Raw genomic sequence first — 9,313 nt, forward strand, 5'->3', positions numbered from 1 at the left:
TCTATAAGTGCAGGATGTTGTTTTCCACAAAAATCAGATTTGTTTCTCAGTTTGCAACAATAATTACAATATAAGCCAATAGTTACACACTCGAGAGAGGCATTGATTATTTTTTTTCTAGAGTTCTGCAAGCCTGGGTGCCCAGTGGAATTCCACAAATCAGGCACAACAACTATCAAAACCTTTTACTATTTATACATTTCAGCAAACAGGAAGTAGTATTCATTTGCTACAAGTTTAATAGTTCTCTTATTAATTAGTGTTCTATCTTCTCTTGGTTAATGATTCTTTCGCTTCTCATGCTAATCAGTCCCATGGTGTTTCTCTTCTTTTGGGCCGATGGGTTTTTGGGTCGATGAGTCGGTGGTTGGGATCTCCCCCTGCAGAATTACCTTTTACCCAGTCAGAGCTGATTCAGCACAGTTGCTGGGTAGGGTTTATTAGTTTGTTCCTCATCTTGAGGGTTCTGTCAAATGTCCTTGTGGCCCATAAATTCTGCATTCTTTGTGTCTGCTGTCAATGGTACATCCTTCTTCCCAACTTTGCTAACCTCCCTCTAGGTGTGAGATGGCTGAAACCTGTCAGGCCCTAAAGCTTAACAAGGCATTTCTACCAACAAGTAATTTGTCTTTGTAACATCTGGACATCACTTAGAGCTTGTTGTCTGCTCTCTGTTTCACAGATTAAATCTCCCTTCTTGTTGATTAGGTTTGAAAGTATACAAAGATCAAACATTAAAGAACATCCTTTCTTAAGAAAATTTTACATATTCCACATTTTGCTACAATGCTGCACTCCATAATTCTAAGTCTTATACTGGTTTTGTAAATTTCCCATTTTCTTTCAGTATGCTGTATTTCTTATTTTGTATCAAAGGTGTCTCCCTACTCATTGTGTTAAAATCATTAATTAAAATGTTAAATAAAAACTGATTGCAAGTGAAATCACTGAAAATTTTCTTCCAGCCTCTCCTTAACTTCCATAAGATAAACATAAATGTCGGCATTGCACCATACCAAGTGTTTAACTATGTCAGCATAGGTGTAATCTAATGCACTTCTCCTTTTCCTAGAAAAATCACAGATCTTAATAATATCAAATAAGTTCAGCAGGGTTTTACTTTGGCTTCAGGCTTTGTCTCATTTTCTGTTAAGCTTCATAGTTTTAATTATTTTTTTTAAGAGCTTGTTTTAGAATATTGCATACTGCTGTGGTAAAAACAGCCTATAAATCTGGAATTGTTCTAAATACAGAAAAAGATGCTGGATCGTGTTACCTTTTCACCAGGCAAATTGCAGAGGCTTGAATTTTGACTGCAGGGAATAAAAGCTGTGGAACAGATGTTTGGTATACTACAAGTGTTAATTATCAGATATTTTAAAATAACATTTTGTATCATTGTCTGTATTTAGGAGTTTCAGAAGACGACAAAAATAAATTTTTGGGTATTTGATATCTGCCACTGGAACAAGACAGACAAATAACATTACTAATAGCTTGTTGAGCATTTCTGACAGAGGTTTTTAATGAGCTTCTAACTTTTAAGGATGTAAGGTAACTTTAGCTAGCTGATCTCATGCTGTATAATATGAGTACATGTGTAGTAAACCAAATCTTTTAATAATTCTTAACTACTGGTTTCTCTTTATTAATCATTATACTCAGCAGTTTTTGCACCAGGTCTGCCTCACTTTAGATAAAATTTTTGTTGTTTTAAAAAAAACGTTCTACCTCAATAAAGCAGAATCAATGCTCTATTTGGAATATATATATATATATATATATAAATCAATTGTCATAACAGACAGTGCTTCTGTAATGTTACATTAATACAATCATTCTCTTTTTACAGCTGGGAGGAGGTGAAGTGATATAGTTAAAAACTACAGAAAGCCCTTACAGGAATGTAAATGTGTGCCAGATCAGCCTGTGTAAATCATAGGCTGGCATGAACTGCTGTGAAGGAGCAAGTACATTTATTTGCTTTTATATCAGCCTAAGTGGCGTGTGGTATCCAGGGTCATCTCAGTCTCCCAGTTTTCGTGATTCAGGGCATGCAGTCGGATGCCAGGAAATTTTTGGTGCATTAGTGCCAAAGGTATTTTAGAAGAGATTACTGCATTGTCAGGCTAAATTTGCCATGGGTATTGGTGGTTTACCTTGGTCTTTCCTATCCTGGCAGGAGTATTTCAACAACTTATCTCTTAAAAGAGACTGTCCTCAGAGTCTGCCAGCGAGATTGAACTGCTTGATGAGATAAATATGGAAATACACATCTTGAGGATCCATGTTTTGGGTTTCTGAGGCGTCAGCTAACAGTCCTGTCAGTGCTTGAACAGATTTATGTGTGCATGCTGCCAGAGGCCAATATCTCGGTGGCACTTACGTAATTCTGAGTCAGTGAGAATTAAATGGTCAATTTAAAATAAATGATCGTGTTTGAGATCTACGTACGGAGTATGGATGCACTGGTTTCTGTGGGTTCATCTGCAATTTAAGCATGTTAATATGTATTTTATTGGGCCACGTAGTTTGCAAATTTTAGTTGTGGAAGTTCATAGATTAGAGGCTTGGACTATCTGTTTAGCAATAAACATTGTTGCAGTTAAGGTACATTACAGGAAATTAGAGAAAGTTCACTGAAACACATAATGAATAAATTCTGGCTTACTACTTTGTCTCATTTTTCCATTTTATTTTGATTTTTATTTCATGTTTGGAATTCCTTCTCAGTCATTTTGCGGAAGGGAAGTGCCCTTTCTCCATTCCCTCCTGAGCACATTACTTTCTTTGTGAGGCCCTGGCACTAGTCTATCTAAGTAAAAGGTTAAATGTTTTGTAAAAGCACAGAGTAAGATAGGAGTCTTTGTTTGAGCTCTTGTGTTTTTTTCTGCCTGTTTAGATTCTGAGTGTCTCTGGTTGAAAGCCTTTTGTATTATGTAGTGAGAAACTACAGAATTTAGCATTTAAAAAATGATAATAGGTCATATGTGTGCATATATACACACACAACTTATATTTAATCTTTGTGTCTGTGCTATTTGCTGAATTGACAGCCTCAGGAGAAGGGCATTGTAGTTCCTAGGCTTATTTTCAGTTGGAAATATAACTAAAAGCAGTGATATGACAAAAGGTGATTGCCTGTGGATATCAGAAGAGACTCAGTAAAATGCTACCATGTGAAACATCTAAATGTCATAACACAGCTTCATAAGGTGCAGAGAGATGCAGGAGAAAGCTTTTAAGAGACTAGTGTGTGTTTCTGGCTGCAGCTGGAGTTACAAAAGGTAAATTGGCCCCAAAGACAAAGTTAATTTGCTGATAGTACTACAGAAGATGATTTCCATTTCTCTGCAGCTACATTGCTGAGCCTCTTCAGTTAGGAATTTGCAAGCCAAACCAGCTCACAGGTGCTGACCAAAAAAAAAAAAAACAACCCCCACGAAAATCCCACATGCTTGTTTCCTTTGCATATGTGCCTTTGTCTTTTCTAGAATTCCTTAGGCATTATGTAAGGAAATCCTAGGAACTCTATTAGACAAAGCAGTGAAGGGTAGGTACAGTAAGGGGTACAGAGCTGGTTCTGTTTACTGTGTCTAGTCTAAAATAATGGAGTGAGGGGGTACAGTAGGAAGGGAAGGGGGAGCAGTGGGCTCACATTTTTCCCAGTATTTCATTTGTCCCCTACAGAAGCACTTCTTGTTGTCTTTGACATCCCTCAAAGGCTTCAGTTCCAGCTGGGCTTTAGCTTTTGGGACCTCATCCCTGCATACCTGAACAATGTCTCTGTATCCCTCATAGGTTACCTGCCCTTGATTCCACCTTCTCTATGCTTCCTTCTTGTGTTTGAGTTTGGAGGTGCTCCTTGTTCACCCACAGAGGTCTCCTGGCATTACCCCCAGAGGTCTCCTGGCATTTTTGCCTGACTTCCTAGTCATTGGGGTGGACAACTCTTGAGCTTGGAGGAGGTGCTCCTTGAATATTAACCAGGTTTATTGGGCTCCCTCTTCCCTCCAGGGCCTTATTCTATGGGGCTCCTGCAAAAGTCCTTGAAGAGACTCATTTCGTCTTGTCTTCCTTAGGAAAAAAGAGCTGAGCTGTTAAAAGTAACGGATGCTGCCTCCTGCACGCAGTAAGCTCAGAGCTTCAAATGCTCCTTCCTTGGGAACATCCTGAAGAAACTTGGTGCTGTATTCACATGGGGAAGGAATGCATCTTCATGTATTTAAGTGATAGATCAGGAGGAGAGTGGCGTGGCAAAGCTGAGAACTGCTGCAGTGTCCTGCATGGAGTTCTAAAACAGGGATCCCTCCCAGTAAAACGTGGCAGGTGACAATCTTCTGAAGCAGGTGGTAACAGGGAGTAAATTAAATTAGTTGTTATCCAGCTGGATCAGAATGGGATGTCTATCTACAGAGCTGACTTGCTAATTTATGAAATGTCAAAGTTTGGGATCTTTTACAGGACCTCAGATAATTTGGCATCAGTTATTTGGGATACCAGGATGGAAATTCTTGTTCCTGTTGGGTTGAAAGGAGCTGAAAGCCCTTGACTTCAAAGTTCACCAGGAATAATTATTTTTCAGGGCCAAGCTCTTGTTTAATCCCAGCTGGCCTGTCTGTATTTCATAGAATCAGAGAAAGTCTTGGGTTGGAAGGGACCGTAAAGATCCCTGGGTTCCAACCCCCTTGCCATGGGCAGGGACACCTTGCAGTAGACTGACTTGCTGAGAGCTCCATCCAACCTGGCCTTGAATGCTCCCAGGGATTATGCATCCACAACTTCTCTGGGCAGCCTGTTTCAGTGCCTAGCTGCCCTCACAAGAAAGAATTTCTTCCTAATATCTAATCTGAACTTGCCCTCTTTCAATTTAAATCCATTCCCCCTTGTCTTGTCTTCATGCTCTTGTAAAATGTCTCTCTCCAGCTCTCTTGCTGGAGAGAGTTGCTTTAGGTATTGGAATGCTGCTCAAAGGTACCTCTGGAACTTTCTCTTTTCCAGGCTGGACAGTCCCAAATCTCTCAGTTTTTCCTCATAGGAGAGTATTTGTTTAAAATGTATTTTAAACAAACTGATATGAATGACCCTTGGAATTTTTTTTGCATACAATTATGTAAAATCAGAAGGTTATTTCTCTTTCATATTTATTCACTGATTTTGATCAATGTTCCCATGGCTTACTTTTTTTTTAAGTGAAATATTTTTACTGAATTGTGTTTTGTTTTCCATCTACATGAACACTGTTTTGCTTGTTAGTGAAGTGCTGTTAAAAGCAATTTTTACGCACCTCAAGAACTGCCAGAGTGGTTTGCAGTGCAGGAAATAAAGATTAGTTATTAATCAATCTGCATCAGAAACATCAGAGTCTTGACTCAGTAGGTTTTTATTGAGGTGTAACTTGGCAGCAATTTGGAATTCCTGGTAGTTTAGTGCTTGTGTAGTTATGCCCACTGACCTGCAGAAAATGTTTCTAACACAGTATAAAAAATAAGAATCATATTGCTGAAACCTGAGGGTCAATACTATATGCTTTTTTTTTTTTTCTTACTGTGATATCACTACAAGGTGTAAGAGTGTTGCTTTTTCAGTGTTAGTTCATACTGTGTGGGTGAAATCATAAATGCATTCTGTGTCTCCAAAGAACAGGACAGAACTGCCAAAAGTGAGGCAGGATAGAGTGGAGTAGCCCAAAAAATAAGTCCAGTTGTACAACCAAGAGAAGGATGCACTGACTCAGTTATCCATCTGTGTTTATCTCTAGAATTACTAAAAATCTATTGCTCCATGAACACCAAAACCCCCAAATCCAGTATAGGAGACTAAGAAAAGCTAGTTTAATTTGGGATAGCGTGATACTGTGTATATGAGACACTTGAGGGAAGGAGAGTAAACACCAGATATAAATTATATAGAGAACGTGAAAACAGCCCTTTGTACTACTGAAGGATATTGAGACAAACCAGAGTTAAACTGAATTCCAAATAAGAAATGCATCTTGTTAGGACTGTAGTATGTAGATGGTGGCAAACACTTCCTGATAAGGAAAATCAGGCACTGTAAAAGCAGAAAACAAAAGAGAAAAGATTGTCTGTGTACTCTTGAGTGTTGTAGGTAAACATTACATTGATCAGAGTCATGAGACTAAAATTTTTGGTGCCATAAAATTTAGGCTTCTTGGCCTGGACTTGATTTTTGATCACCATCATGCATGATCTGCTTCAAACTATTTTTATAGAAGAACCATTCTGAAATAATGATCTTGCTGTACTTGCAGCTGATGCGCTTGCATCAAAAAAAGACCCGTTTGCATAACAGACTACAGTGGACTGTGGCTCTTAAAAGAAACTAAGCTGCCAAAGAAAAAATTGTTGATACAGGTTAGGAGAAAATGGTCTGTTTTCAAAATGAAGGGTGATTATTCGTGTATTTTCATGGAAATTTGAAGTGTGAAACATACCTCTAAATTATTTGTTGGAAAAAACCTTAAAAAAACAAAGACAGAAAGTGAGGCACTGAAGTTAGATGATGGTACTGTATTTTCGGGGTTCTAAAAATGAAAGCCTACTGTGAGATTTAACACGACTGGATGGTAAAACTGCAGGTGAATGGCAACCATTCTCTGTCTCAGGAACTCCTGAGATAAAGATTGGTGAAGAATGAGGACATAGCTTTGCATGCTAGTCCTGCATGTTCTGCTGCTTTTGCCGGGCATTCGCTATGGGCTGATTTAGGTGACAAGGGTACTGGCTAGGTGGATCTTTGATCTGTCTCACTGTATGGCTGGTCTAGGCTCTTGAATTCAGTTCGGAATGACAAGCTGAAAAGCTGGCAAACTTGTTACATTCCTTTCCAAAATTTGTAAAGGCAAAAATTTATATGAACTCAATGGGAGATTGGACGAGTACTTGAAGGAGGGATCCACTGGGAATAACAACATGGGCAAATCCTGTCAAACCAAGGACATAACTGACCTGACAGATGGGAGCACACCATATGTACTTGTGTTGTTCACTCAATGGCCACTGCTGCAGACGGTGTAGTGAGTGAGCTAGACCCAAAAGGTGAAACCTTTTATGAGCAATAAATTGTGTTTAGCAGCTTCATTTTTAATTCTAGATATTTAATTCCACTGTCTCTTGTATGGAGAAGCACAGGAATATAACATAGTAGATAAATGACAGAAGATAAAAACCCAAGAGATGGAAATGCCTGTGAAGTTCCCATTGTCACTTAACATATCATGGCACTTGGTATGCTTACAATTACTGCTTTTACTCATGAAGGTATCAGTTCTTGGGAAAGGCTATTATTGGGCTCTTCAGGAATTCTATGTAGGATGACTGTGAAAAGTATTGTGAATGACTTTTAAGACTTTAAAGCTATTGGAAAAGTAATTTTGAGGAGTTGTGTGCAAAACCAGTGCACTGACCCACTGACAGCATGTCTTGCCTTTATTTTCAAGAGGAAGGAAGAGTAATGAATGGTGAAGAAGGACCTGAATCTATACCAAAGTACATTTACCATTTACACTGACTAGGGAATACTGTTCAGCAACACCAAGCAAAAAGTGGAAAGAAGGACATTATCACAGTTGACCACATTCTTTCAGTAGTTCTTCCTTCCTGACTCACCTTGTGTGATAGATAATGTGTTTGGAAAGCAAGGACAGAAATGCAACATGATAATCTCTCCCATGACAGTTAGATCTCTTAAAATATTTTATATTTGTATGAATCTGTTGGTTTTTGTTCTGCTTTGTTTTGTTTTTTAAATTGGTTCATAGACCAGCTTAGGCACCACACCGTTGTGATGTTAACACAAACTCACATTACCATATCCTGTAAGATTTTGTTACTCCATTTCCAGTATAGTTTGTATTATGCAATTAAAATGCAATTAATTGGAGAACCAAATCCTAAAACTAGCTTTTGTTACAGCACACAGTGCCTAGGGTCATCTGAGGGTATATCTACATGGATGGGTGCAGACAGTGACAGGTTCACTCTGCCTGTGCCCTGAACCAGCCAGAGTAGCAGCTGCATAGCTGCGATTTGTGTGTGGCTGAACTTGAGTTAATAAGGCTGGCTGTGAAGCAGGATACATTAGCTTGGGCTCAGAACTGTGCTAATGTGGCCACATGATTTCTGGAAAGAAGCCGGTCTTACATCCAGCTGGCTCAAAGCATGAAGAGAGCAAAGAAATGACTGTCTCTGTAAGCTAGTCGGAAATGCAGGTCAGGAGATGAAGTGTGAAAGAGTTTATCTATATTTTTATAGCTGCTGTGAATGAAATTTTCACTTTTTTTTTAAGAAAATAAACCTACTAATGACAATTGTCTGATTTAGTTTGCAGTAAGCTTATGATATTTTCAGTATATATGAGTGTACACGTTTGACTTCTAATGTATATCAGGATAGATTACTTTTTAAAAATAATAATTTTAATTTGTTGGGGGTTTTTTCCCCTAGAAAAGCAGGTGGGCAATTTTTTTAAAAAACCAAAGATCTATTACCCTCAAGGCTTGAAGACCTTACTATCCCTTACTACTTACATTTGCAGTGAAACATAGCAAGCAATCGAGAGAGGGAGATACAATTGTCAGCTCAAATTCCAAATTGGACCTAGGCAGCTCTGGAGGGAGTTACTAGCTGTCTGAAAATGCCCCAGCAGCACTTATTGCTGATGTGATTTTTTTTTCTTTTTTTTTTTTCCCCATAGAGATTTGCTCTTAGAGGAGAATAATTTATACTTTCTCATATGTATTTCCAAATGGTGGATAGACTCAAGGCACTTTCTACAAGTCTATAATGAAAATGGAAAATAGTGAATTCTAATGGCATTGACTTTTTTAGCTCTCTTTATTTGCACTCTTGGAGATTCTGAAGGCAAGTTGTTTACACTAAGGATCATCTTTTACAGTCAGTAGCAACACATAAGTATGCTCTACACATAATTAATTCAGGACTTTCTGTTCCTATTTCTGCTCTTACAAGCATGTGTTGTATTTGTGCTAGTTCCCCAGTGCACCACCTTCTAACACCTTCTTTTGTAACTAATTTCATAACTTTTTATTGCAATTCTTGCATTCTGAGTAGGTTATACTGGATAACATGTTACTGACTGAATGGTGACTGATGCTAAAGTACATTCATCTGAACATGTGCTAAATGAGTTTTTTTAGAAGAAGATTGCTATTAAGTACTGCTTTATCTGCCAGGGTCTTCATACTGTAATTAAGCATCAAAATTACAGGAGCTGAGAGAAGATGCCCATAAGTTTATGCTGTCACATCTTTATTTTAAGCCAGTGTTTT

This window comes from Corvus cornix, chromosome 3, assembly GCF_000738735.6.
Source record: "Corvus cornix cornix isolate S_Up_H32 chromosome 3, ASM73873v5, whole genome shotgun sequence".
Taxonomy (NCBI): Eukaryota; Metazoa; Chordata; class Aves; order Passeriformes; family Corvidae; genus Corvus; species Corvus cornix.